A 13,643-nucleotide genomic window follows, 5' to 3' on the forward strand; every position below is an offset into this window, starting at 1 on the left:
TTTCTAAATGCGCATACATTCTATCTCTAAGAATCTTCTCCAACAACTTCCCCACCCCGGACGTCAAGCTCACCGGCCTATAATTACCCGGGTTATCCTTCCTACCCTTCTTAAATAACGGGACCACATTAGCTATCCTCCAATCCTCTGGGACCTCACCTGCGTCCAGTGACGAGACAAAGATTTGCGTCAGAGGCCCAGCGATTTCATCTCTCATCTCCCTGAGCAGCCTTGGATAGATTCCACCAGGCCCTGTGGATTTGTCAGTCTTTATATTCTCTAACAAACCTAACACTTCCTCCCTTGTAATGGAGATTTTCTCCAACAGTTCAACACTCCCCTCCGAGACACTCCCAGTCAACACATCCCTCTCCTTTGTGAATACCGACGCAAAGTATTCATTTAGGATCTCCCCTACTTCTTTGGGCTCCAAGCATAATTCCCCACTTTTGTCTCTGAGAGGTCCGATTTTTTTCCTAATGTATGAATAAAATGCCTTGGGATTCTCCTTAATCCTGTCTGCCAAGAACATTTCGTGACCCCTTTTTGCCCTTCTAATTCCCCGTTTGAGTCATGATTCATGACTAATCAGGATAAAGGCTTGTCCATTTTTTTAAATGAACATAATTTTACAGATTAGTCTGTTTGATGTAGATATATATTTGTATTTTCCTTCCTGTCTCATCCGGGACCATAGTCAAGGCTGTAAAAGCTTCAACGTTTGCTATGAAGGTTTTGTCTTCCTGTACTGGGGAAGTGGTGGGTGGATAGTATTGGCTGTAGTCTGATATATATCTGGTACATACTCCATAGTAGAGTTGTATTGCACGAGTTGAAGTTGGACTTGCTGAATCATGGGTGGCATCTTTGCCATTTCCTTGGTGTTCAACAGCGGGTAGAATTTTACAGCTCCTCCCACTGGCAGGATTTTCTGGTCCTACTGAAGTCAATAGACTGTTGACCCACTCGCTGCATTTTACAGTCCCACTCCTGCTATAATGGGGCCATAAAACTCCACTCAACATTAAAAATGCTTAAGGATCGGTCTCAATCTTAAAGTGCAGGCCTAGCACATAAGCCAAGAATTTCTCACATGCCCAAATCACTGTGAGGGCTTCCTTTTAAGCCTGTTTGTCCTATAAGCATGGATATCCTGGAACAGCAAGTCATTTTAAAATGGCCCAACTTGCCACAGCTCTGGCATTGTGCAAATCGGTGAGGCATCTTTCTCACCTGTGGAGAATGGTGGTTGGCATCTTCTCACGGTGTTTCCCTGGTTGCTGTCTCACTTTCTTTTCAGTTTTACAACCCACAAATTGAAGAGTTTGAGGTCTGTTCTTGGGAAATTCCCCTCACATCTTTGACAAAAGCTTTGTTCTGCCTCCGTTCTTTGGCCTGTCCGGTCAGCTGTACGGATTTGCTTCAATTTAAATTTTCCAGCGATTGTAAGAAATCAGAAAGATCCTGAGGTAAAATGCCAATAACTTTTCTATTTCTGTTCACGTCATCCTTTGGTGTTCCATATTCACAATTTTTGCTGGGTGGTACAATTCATTGATGAATCTGTCAATCTCGTCAGTCTGTTTTTGACTCTCAATGGCAATATTTTTTACAAAGACTGAAGTATGAGTCAAAGGATGTCTTCGGAGGCTGTCACTTTGTTTACTCCATGTCTGGCCAGTATGGTTTCTGCTATGCTCCCAACAGAGAATATAAATGCTAATTTGATGTGTGTTCTCTTTACCTGCGGTACTGGGTAAAAGTTCTTCGCCAATTTTGCCATTGTTCAGCCAGTCTTCGGCCCTCTATATTTTGAAATGATTCTGATAGGGACAAAGTAGCAGCCACTTCTCATCCTGATTCCAAGTTGTCTTCTCCCACATTGCTTGTTTTGCCGGTCATTGGACTGCCCTTGTTATTTTGTCATACCTGGTGTGGAAGTTGAGTTGGCCTTAAGGTTCTTCACCCACTGAGCTGCATTATTGTGGATTCATTGAGGCCTTTCCCACCATTTTCCACTCTTTCTCTCTAGGTGTAGTCGCTGCTGCTACCTTCTGTTATCGTGGTTCTATCTTGAGATTCATTAACTTCTTACTCTGGAAGGGATCTTGCTGGAGGCAATGGTCTTTTGTTTCTTAATTTTATTCTTTTCTCAGAGTTACAAAGCCAATGTACAGAGTGGACAGGGCAAGCCCTTAATCCATCTCCTTGCTTGCTCCAGAAGCCAATTCAAATTCAAGTTGAATCCAATACATGGTCTCACAGGAGAGACACATTAGATCCAAGCTGACAAGAGCAGGCATTACACCTGATCTTGGACTGGATCCTATACTTGATCTTAGCCAAAAGGCCAGAAAGCGGTATTACTGAAAACGCATTTATTTATATGCTATGTGTGATTGCTAAACAAGACCAGGATCTAGCTGGAGCTACTCTGTAAGACACTTCACAGTCATCTTTTCTCAGTGAGTGAGATCACTGTGACATAGCTCCTTACACACATGCACAGGAGCTATTGTTAGAGTTAACCCTTTACACCATTGGCTGGGCCTACAGTTTAAATGCCAGTCGGGGGGACTGGGGAAGGAAAGGGAAAAGTTGTGCCGTTATAAAATGTCATACTGATAGTTCCCAACTCTTGACCAAGCATTATCACATAACTCCCTGCTGACTATAACTTGGTGTTTCTGAAAATGTTTAACTTACAATAAAATTCAGGTATCAAAGCCCAAAAATTGCAGAACCATAGTAAATCTCAGTCATACCAAAAACCTCAATATATTATTAATTTAAATACTTACATATTTCCTACAGTTCCTACCTGCCAACTAAGGCAGGAAGAATGCCTTTACGGGGATTGCCTTGAGTCAGCATTGATAAGAGCCCAATTGACAAGGTTGAGCTGCCCATCCCTCTCCCCTGCCCCCCCACCCCCTCACCTCCCAGGTAGACTGAAGGTGATGTCCGAGAACACAAGACACACACACCCGTTTATTTAAAGTTCATTCTGGAAGTTGGTCCCTGCAAATTGCGCACTTTTTATGACCTTTCTCCAATCTGTCAGCTCCTCCCCCAAGAATCCAAATCAATCTACATTCTTCCTGCCTTAGTTGGCAGGTAGGAACTGTGGGAAATATGTTAAGTATTTAAATGGATAATAATATATTGAGATTTTTGGCATGACTGAGATTTATGATGGTTCTGCAATTTTTGTGGGTTTTATACCTGAATTTTACTGTAACTGTAAGTCAAATATTTTCAGAAGCATCAAGTTATAGAGTCACACTCCCAGCAGAGAGTTGTATGACAATTTTCCAGAAGTATCGCCCATCCCCTGCTTCTTCTGTGACAACTCCTCACTGGAAATGTTGATCCATGAGTTTTCCGTGTTTAAGTCTAAAGCTCCATGCTAAGTTGACTTGGTTTTCCTGAAAGGCGTCCATAGTATGAACATGTTCCTGGCCCTTGAAGTTTCCCATTGCAGCTTTGATTGTCACAGGAACCTAAAGAGGGGAGGGCATTGCATGTGGAAATGTTGTCAGCACTTGGCCTGTTGCAGGTGGTTGTACATCCAGAGCATATCTAGCTGAAAGTAAAGCTGGGCAAAAGGCGTATGGCACTCATGATCAGGAGATAGCTTGCAGAGTTTGTGGAGAATAAAGGGGTTACATACATGTAGATAACCCGGAGTAATATAGGGTAAATCATAGCATGCTATATACTCTTGTCATAAAGGATTCATTTAACCTCATTGAATTCTTGCTGCCAGGAATGGGACAGGTCTTCACAAACTGTCAACCATTTGACTTGCCAGTGGAGATGCAGCTTTAAATGAACCTATTTGATTTTGTGATGTGGAGATGCCGGCATTGGACCGGGGTGGGCACAGTAAGACATCTCACAACACCAGGTTAAAGTCCAACAAGTTTATTTGGAATCACAAACTTTCAGAGCGCTGCTCCTTCATCAGGTGAGTGATAAAGGAGCAGCGCTCCCAAAGCTGATGATTCCAAGTAAACCTGTTGGACTTTAACCCATTTGATTTTGTGTGAGAATAGGTCTCAACACAATTGTCACAGTTTAATCCAGAACACAGCTTTTGGGGATGGGATGCAAATGTCTATATCTTTTCTCTATCTTATAGCATTTGTTTATAAAGTCACTATAGAAAGACTATAGAACTTAAATAATTGCTCTCTATAGCTTAGAAATCTTAACTACCTCTGCACTGTTGTCAAATATGTAAACTCCTTTAATCATCTTCCAACACAAGGAATTTCCTGTACTTAACTATGGATATAATGCTACCACAAAATTGATGTATTAACATTAAACATTCCAGTATTGACTCTACATTCAAAACTGTTAGATGCTCATGCACTCATGTTACCAAACTTCGGCCCAGGTATTTGTTTCCAAGTGTTGCAAAGGATCAAATTAAGCTAATGAAAACATGTATAATCATGAGTTTAAATTACTAACACAATATTGACACGGAGTGAATGATCTTGGACTAAAGAATGTATTGGTAAGAGGCTGTCCGTGTAAAAGACAGTTTGATTAAATAACAAGTATTTCTCATTTAAACATGTATTTTGGATTTCTAAAATGGACGCAGCTTATTTCTTAGAATGTATTTTGTAAAACATCAGCCAACGGCAAGGTACAGCAAAGTCTGAGACCTTACTTGAATATACTAGCACAGGAGTGGGTGCAGAGGAGATTCACTTGGTTGATTCCGGAGTTAAGAGGGTTGGCTTATGAGGACAGACTGAGTAGACTGGGACTATACTCATTGGAATTCAGAAGAATGAGGGGAGATCTCTAGAAACACATAAGGTTATGAAGGGAATAGATAAGATAGAAGCAGGGAGGTTGTTTCTACTGGCAGGTGAAACTAGAACTAGGGGGCATAGCCTCAAATTAAGGGGGAGCAGATTTAGGACTGAGTTGAGGAGGAATGTCTTCACTCAAAGGGTTGTGAATCTGTGAAATTCCTTGCCCAGTGAAGTTACCTCATTGAATGTTTTTAAGGCAAGGATAGATACATTTTTGAACAGTAAAGGAATTAAGGGTTATGCTGAGCGGGCGGGCACGTGGAGCTGAGTCGACGAAAAGATCAGCCATGATCTTAATGAATGGCAGAGCAGGCTCGAGGGGCCACATGGTCTACTCCAGCTCCTAGTTCTTATGTTCTGATGGGATGAGACACTCAGAAGTAAACCACGTTTTGTCGAACAATAGACTGTTGAACGTGGACATTTTTATCAGGAGATTGGGGAACAAAATGGCTTCCAAGAATAGCTCAATGACTAAGAGCTATACAAAGTCAGGCTGATAGCACAGGTGCAGCCAGACATGAGCACTTCCTCAGGGTCTGTCTTATAGTGACGTGAATATGAATCTGTGGGAATATTAACTTTAATCTTTGCTGTGTTACTGGACAACCGAGGGAGGTAACATCCGAAATTAAGGACAAATAAGATCCCATGATGTCAGGCTGTAAATTGTTATTGGCTGAAGTTGGTGACAGGGATGATTATTGACTGCTTTGTATTAAGATTTACTGGATTATGCCCACCGGAAAGGTGGGAAATAAGATTCTGAGAAATGTATAATTGGCCTTACGAAGGCATTGTATTTTTAGAGTGGTATTGGGTTTGCCAGAGCGTCTTAGTGGGGTGCTGAGCCATCTAATATCATTTTCCCATTCGATCAATTAGTCAATAAAAGACACGTCTTTGAACAGGGCATTTGAACATCGCCTGTTTCTAGGTTTAGTTTAAGCAATTCACAGTCTCACAAAAAAAAACCCTACTCCAAGCCAGGTGAGCAGAGACAGGAGATTTGCTGACTCTGTGACTCAAAGTTTAAACAGGGCTGCCTGCAACTCTGCTTTTCATTCCAGGGGCTGCAGGCTGGGTTCGAGGTCAGGCCCACCATCCCCAAAACAAGTGCGGAGGCTGCTGGCTGCAGAGGCGGTTTGGGACAAAGGCCTACCTCTGCGCCCCAGCACTTTGTTGAATTAATTAAAAATCATTAAATCAATAGCCCTCCAGCTCTCATCACCTCTCACTGTCTCCTATAAACCCTATGGCTCCTCATATATCCTATGACAACCCATGTTCCTCTACCCACCCCCACCCCCCATGGGTCTTCATACCCCTCTGCATTTCCATGGGCCTATAAAGCCCCTATGCCAACTTAGTGCCAACTACTACCAACCCATGTCCCACATTCATCACCTTTTCCCTTACCCCTCCATATCAACTTGCCTTTCAGTTGGTAGTTTGATTGTTCTTTGACAGCTTTGACAGTTCTTTGACAACTTTGACTGGTCCAATGAGTTTATGGACTGCTTATGTACAGTTAGGTTTATTTTTATCAATCTTCATGTGTGTTTTAACTCTCCCAAAGGTGCTCTGGGACCATACCTAAAGGGGTACCTTTGGTTATTCAAATGAATCCATCAAGTTCAGACCTGCTCTTACCTGGTCTAATCTGCACTCTCTGGGTTTCTCACTCCTGGCCTACCAAAGTCCACTTCAGTGAAGGCAGCTGATGATTTAAATGGCCGGCTGCCCCTATAACCACTTATGTACAGACCCTGGCCTGACTCCACTTCCGCCCTTGTGAAAATAGGAAGTAGGCAGAACTTAGAATTTTCAGGCAGATCTGTTATTTTTGCCATGACAGAGAACCTTTCCATCATGGTGTAAACCTTAGCTTTTACACTGCGAATAGGAATAAATATCATCATTGGCTTCAGTTTGTGTGGAGGCCCAGGGTGGGATTTTCCGGCCGTGCTTACCCCAAGACTGGAAAATCCCACAAGAGGTCAACGGAAATTTGCATGGTCCTGTCACACCCGCTACGATTCCCATGGCGAGTGGGACAGGAAAATTCCGCCCCCATTCTTTGGTCATAGTTTGTAGTCCTTTCATTTGCTGTGCTCTGTTTTGTAGCTGAGTGGAATGACTCAATTTATAATCTGGAGTTGTGAAACTGAACACTCAGATACCTTTAGTATTTATATCATAGAGTTAGACATTAATTTCTTTCTCCTGCTGGCTGAATTCCGGCCACTTCTCCTCCTTCCAGCTTACCAAAAAACGTTGTCACCTTTTATCAAAGAACTGGACCTGTCCTGGTGTCCTGAGGTACATTTTCTCTTTTGCTTTAGCTCCAGTCTTCATTTTCAGAAGTCAGCTTTCTTGTGAGCAGACATGTCTTGATCGATGCGCCAAATATTCTTTCAGCTGGGGATCAGCAATCTGGTTTCTCGCTTTGTTTCTTCTTCCAGTCAACAAAGGGAGAGATAAGAAGAGTCTGTGCCAGACTTGTGTGTTTTTCTCCATGAATCATTTGTAATAGTAACACTGCTGTCTGCCTTGACATTTGACTCTGGCTACCTCTCTGAACTCGTTGATGCAACTGAATTAATTTGTGCTGAGTATTGGAATTATCTTGGAGTTAAATGGTGATCCATTGTCTGAGATGATCTCATTTGAAATGCTATAGCATGGAAATCTGGCTTTCATCTTAACTCTTGCTTTTTTTTCTCATTTTATTTCTGAAAAATCGAAGTAATCATTAATATGGATGGATTTTTTCCATTCAATCCAAGCAGACTATGCCCTCTTTTCTCTCAGGGCCTTTCTAATTAATACATGGTGACCATTGGATGAGGTTTCTTTTGCTATTTGATTGGACCTTCTTCTATCACACCTTGACCTGCCTTGTTTCTTACAGGCCAGTAAATCTGTTCTCTCGTTATCCAAAGATCACCTTGGGTTGGGAAGTGCCTGGGTGAACTATGTGCTTCATCTTTCCTCTCTTTAAAAAAAAAGGTACAATTTCTTTGGGGGCGGCAGAGTGGTTAGCACTGCTGCCTCACAGAGCTGGGGAACCAGGTTCAATTCTGGCCTGGGGTGACTGTGCAAACTCCACTTTTTCCCCGTGTCTGCGTGGGTTTCCTCCGGGTGCTCCTGTTTCCTCCCACACTCCAAAGATGTGTGGGGTTAGGCTGATTGGCCATGCTAAATTGACAGGGGGATTAGCAGGGTAATTACTTTGGATTATGGGGATGGAGCTTGGCTTGTTGGCAGTGCAGACTCGAAGGGCTGAATGGCCTCCTTCTGCACTGTAGAGATTCTATGATACTTGATCTTGCCATTCATCTTAAATGTTAAAAATGCGCAGCAATCAAAGAATGATACTTGTCTCTTATGTCAGGCCATAATTGTTCTCTTATTGTGATTCTCGACAATTTCAGATCTTCATTTCCAGCAGCATTCTTATCTCTGTCGTTTCATTCTTAAATGAGACATGTACTAAAGTATATGATCATTTTGATCACATCAATTCTTTATTCTCAGCCTTTCTGCTGGTGGGAAGTAGATGTATCCTGTTGTGTCCACAAGAAATGTCTTCCTGCTTTTCTTGTGAAGCGAGTCAGCCAGCAAGGACACTGCTTAGTGCAGGAACACTCCTCGCAACCAGCTTCTCAATGTATTCCTTGACAAGCTCCTTTTCTAGCGAGGGGCACTTCTTGACTAGAAACTCCATAACGGTATGCAACAACTGAAACTCAAAATGTGATCTTCGTATGGGTCACAAATGGCTTGATTGGCTTCACTTGCAAGGTATGGCTTTACTTGCCTTTCATAGAATCATAGAATCCCTACAATGCAGAAGGAAGCCATTCAGCCCATTGAGCCTTCACTGACCACAATCCCACACAGGCCCTATCCATGTAACCCCACGTATTTACCCTGCTAATCCCCCATACTAAGGGTCAATTTAGCATGGCCAGTCAACCTAACTGGGAGGAAACCAGAGCACCCGGAGGAAACCCACGCAGACATGGGGAGAACGTGCAAACTCCACACAGACAATGACCCAAGCCAGGAATTGAAGCCACGTCCCTGGCGCTGTGAGACAGCAGTATTAACCACTATGCCATCGTGCCATCCCTTGGAAGAATGTAGGAACAAGAATAGGCCATTTTGCCCCTCAAGCCTGTCCCACCATTCACCTGAGCCAGGAGCTAACTCTATATACTTCTCCGTTCTGAGAAATTGTTCAGCTCTTTCTCTAGATATGATTCTTTCAGTTACCAATTCTTTAAAGCATTACACACTATTTCAACATAATTATCTCACGTGGAGTAAATGCTGAAGATAGTGGATGGGCTGCCAATCAGCAAGCTACTTCATCCTAGATGCTGTGAAGCTTCTTGTGGAGCATCTTGAGGCAAGCTGAGAGCATTCTTTCACACTTCAGACTTGTGTCTTACAGATGATGGACAGGATTCAGGTCATTGGTAGGTGAAACACTCACCACAGAACTTCTAGTTTCTGATCTGCTTTTGTAGCCACAAAGTTTATATCGCTGAACCAGTTAAGCAGGTTAGAATTAGTTTTTAGTACTTAGCTGAAAAGTGGAGTTATAGGAATCTACCTTTTCTAACTTCAAATTAAGGATGGAATTCTTCCATTTTGAGTTTTAAGTGCTGTGGCAGGGGCGGGAATGGGAATGTGTTTCCTGTTGCGGCGACTGGTGGGAAAACACATCAAATCTTTCTCATTAACTATGCATCTGGGTGTTTTATTCAGTGGTGAGGCAGGCCTGGGTGGCACACATCTGCTGTTGTGTCCGGGGTGCCATATGGAAAAGGCACCCAACATCACTGACCCACAATTGGACCATCTGACAATGAAGGTGGGTCTGTAGGAGCACTCGGAGACTGGAACTTGTGCCTTCTGAGAACCAAGATGGATCTCCAGGAACATTTTGAGACAGGACACCTAACCTGAAAGCTCCATCTGAAGATGCTCCCCCGACCCACTGTTGTCGAATTCTAGGGCCCAGTGTTGTGGGCTGCTTATAGAATCATAGATTCATGGAATCTTACAGTGCAGAAGGTCATTCAGCCCATTGAGTCTGCACCGACCACAATCCCACCCAGGCCCTATCCCCATAACTCCATGCATTTACCCTAGCTAGCCCCCCTGACACTAACGGGCAATTTAGCATGGCCAAATCACCTAGCCTGCACACATTTGGAGTCTTCTATACTGAAGTCTAGGGACAGCCCCAGGCATTGTGCAAATGAATCCCGACATCTGCACACCACGTTGTAATGAATGTGTTTCATACTGGTGGGAAAACTCACCAGTACCACGGAGAATCTGATGTGGTGGGTGGTTGGGCTCTTTCCATCTGCATTCCATTAAAGGGATGCAAATGAATTTCACACCAGCCTTTGGTAGGTTTTCTGACCTGCCATAGCGGGCACCAGCTAAAGATCCAGCTTTAAATTCATGTTGGCGTGAAACCGATTTCCGGGAGTCCCGCCAAATTCCTCCCCTCCCCCCGGCCCACTATTGAACACGCTGGCAAGCGCTTGGAAGAATTCCATTCTTTGTTTTTTCCATTCTGTGTCCCTTTTTTAAAATACAGTAAATTCAAAGTGAGTCGCATTGTTGTGCACAGAAATATTTGTCTTTGCAACTTTTTGAATTGTGCTGCGGTTCAGATGAATAGCTTCCCTGTGCATTGGGGGCTGCAAGATCGCATCTGAGTCAACCTCCCTTGCACTCGTAACCCTGGAGCAGGAGACCTTGTAATCCTACACAGTTGCATGAAGACCACTAGTCTAGCCATAGCCTGCTTTCCATATTCCATCGGAGAGCAACCTCTCTGTACAAACCCCAGTACTTTTGCAGCTGACTTCAGTAGATAATAATTAAATACTTGAAATGGTATTGTATAGGTCAAAGATTAATTATACAATTTAACTGTCGAATCACCAAGGGCATGGGTTAAAACAAATCTCTGAAACAGTTTTTCTTTGAATCTGGTGGGTTGCCAACAAAAATCTAAGGAATCAAAATAGAGCGTCGGCATAATTCAGAGCACTATGGTGCACAGATGTATTAGAACTTCATCAACAGTCAAAAAAGATTTTTTTTTCTATGAAATAAACAAACGGTTTGGCAATGTGCCAGTGAGCATATTTAATTCAGTGACCATTGAAAGTGTGCATTGCTGTAAGGTTGTAAATCAAGGAGAAGCTACTACTCTGGGCGGCACGGTAGCACAGTGGTTAGCACTGCTGCTTCACAGCTCCAGGGTCCCAGGTTCGATTCCCAGCTCGGGTCACTGTCTGTGTGGAGTCTGCACATTCTCCTCGTGTCTGCGTGGGTTTCCTCCGGGTGCTCCGGTTTCCTCCCACAGTCCAAAGATGTGCGGGTTAGGTTGATTGGCCAGGTTAAAAAAAAATTGCCCCTGAGATTTGTAGGTTAGAGGGATTAGCGGGTAAATATGTGGGGGTAGGGCCTGGGTGGGATTGTGGTCGGTGCAGACTCGATGGGCCGAATGGCCTCCTTCTGCACTGTAGGGTTTCTATGATTCTTACCCAATGCAGTACAAAGAAGCATGTTTTAAAGGTTGAAGCACGGAAATTCCTGGTTTACTTCCCACAAGTGAAGGGGAGCGGAACCTACATCCTGGGGAGAGAGCTATTTGTGAAGCAGGTTGCTAGCAACCACGACAGCTTGCCCGAGTCTTCCACCAGCCCAGGTTAATCAAAGACGGGAAGCATCTTTTTCAAACAATTTGGCTGTCTGATCTCAGTTGTTGTGGTTTCTGCCCGAGGCCTTTCAAGGGCATAAAGGGAGGAATTCCCTGGGGAAGTTAGGAGACCGATATGTGGGCGTGAAATGGGTTGGAGTTGGTAGAAAACTGACTCATGGTCTCCTGGTCATCTTTTCGAGGCTTGATCCAAATAGGGATGGAGACTGGAGTCTATCTTCTCCTCTGCTAATATGTGGCCCCCTCACAACCCCAGAAAGGTTCAGTGCTGTTTTCTGTCTGTCCACTGTGCCAGTTCTGAAAGTATGTTAATGAATTCCACTGAGCGAATTGTTTGTTTTAGGTACTTAGCTGAATATTTATTTATTGTATCCAAGGTGACCAAAAAAGTGCAAAGCATGCTGAATATCTGTTGCCTGATTTGATGTTCCATAAAATAATGCTTTATTTAGATACACACTGTTCTTTCTTTTCTCCCTGTGGTATTTTATCAGCATGGGTTTGGTAGAATCCAATGCAACACAAGAAACAAAAAATTACGTGTTTACTCCTTCTGATATTTTAAACTTGCTTAACGTTCTAACTTTTTCCAGCTCCAAGTTGCTCTGATAATATCTAAGCACTAATTAGTGGAGTTGATGTACTGAACATGCTATTTGCAATCTGTTGGAGAAATGGTTCATTGTGTGCCTGGGAAGCATTGCTATATGGTCTTGAGCTACTGAAGAATTATCTTCAAAAGGCCGACAATGCTGTTGGACAAGTCAGCTTTTGAAACTATCTGCCAATGATAAAATGGACACGGCAATGGAAAATACACTTTTTTTTCTGCATTCTTCTGAGAATCATTATATTATTTTCAGTTTGCAACGTAAGCTTTCTCCTTATTTGCAGATTAAACTCACCTTTTCTGTTAAATGCCCCACATTTTAAATCAGCTAACGTGACATGAACCAGAATCTAAACCTTCCCTGTCTCTCCAGATTACCCAGCTTCCTTACCCTGGGCCAGTGGACCACCATATTGTGCATTTATCCACTGAGTTATTGGGATAATCCTCAAACTCTGATCATTCTTCACCTTTGTGCACCAAGCTTCTCTCTCCTCTCCATCCGAGTATTTTTGACCGCTACATAGCTTACTTTTGGTGTCAGGAACCCTAGGGCACATTATTCATTACCCATGTATGAAACCCGATGAGTGAATTTTAGAAGGTAACCCAATCAAGGAAGGCATTACCACTGTCTGGGCTTCTCTTCATCTCATGTATATATGTATTATGGGGATGATGGCCTAGTGATATTACTGCTAGACTATTAATCCAGAAACTCAGCTAATGTCCTGGGCATCCAGGTTCAAATCCCGCCACAGCAGATGGTGGAATTTGAATTGAATAAAAAGTATATCTGGAATTAAGAATCTACTGATGACCATGAAACCTTTGCTGATTGTCAGAAAAACTCACCTAGTTCACTCATGTCTTTTAGGGAAAGAAATCTGCTGTCCTAATCTGGCCTGGCCTACATGCAACTCCAAAGCCACAGCAATGTAGTTGACTCTCACCTACCCTTGAGAAATTAGGAATGTGCAATAAATGCTACCCAGCGACGCCCATGTCCCATGAACGAACTTAAAAATATGTGTGAGATGGTTTGGCAAGATCTTGAACCTGCGCTATACACTTTCTAATCATTGGTGTGTAGCAATCAGGTTTGAGAATAAGAAAACATTTCTTTTCTGTTCAAAACCCAAAGGCAAGTTGTAGAGGCCCTATCATAGTCCACTATTAGCTATCTCACCATGGGAATGAAAATAGCTTTATCTTGCTAATAGCTAAACATTAAATGAAACTGATGAACTTTTGGAGAGATCCCTAGAATTCGAACCACAAACTTCGCAATGTCAAAGTAATAATTATTTAGTCCTAACCTGGAAGGTCCACCTTAATTGCCACTATGCCACCATCTCCCCTATTATCAGATCCTGTAGACGGGAGTGAAATTACTACCAGTGAGACTTTTTGAATCCTGGGTTTTGTTTTTAAA

General features: G+C 42.9%; 1 protein-coding gene across 1 annotated transcript in view; it reads left to right on the forward strand.

Moving 5' to 3' along the window:
• slc6a2 (solute carrier family 6 member 2) overlaps positions 1-13,643 on the forward strand; it is a 162,229-nt gene that overhangs the window by 60,041 nt on the left and 88,545 nt on the right. The window lies entirely within an intron of this gene.

Source organism: Mustelus asterias, chromosome 4, assembly GCF_964213995.1.
Source record: "Mustelus asterias chromosome 4, sMusAst1.hap1.1, whole genome shotgun sequence".
Classification (NCBI taxonomy): domain Eukaryota; kingdom Metazoa; phylum Chordata; class Chondrichthyes; order Carcharhiniformes; family Triakidae; genus Mustelus; species Mustelus asterias.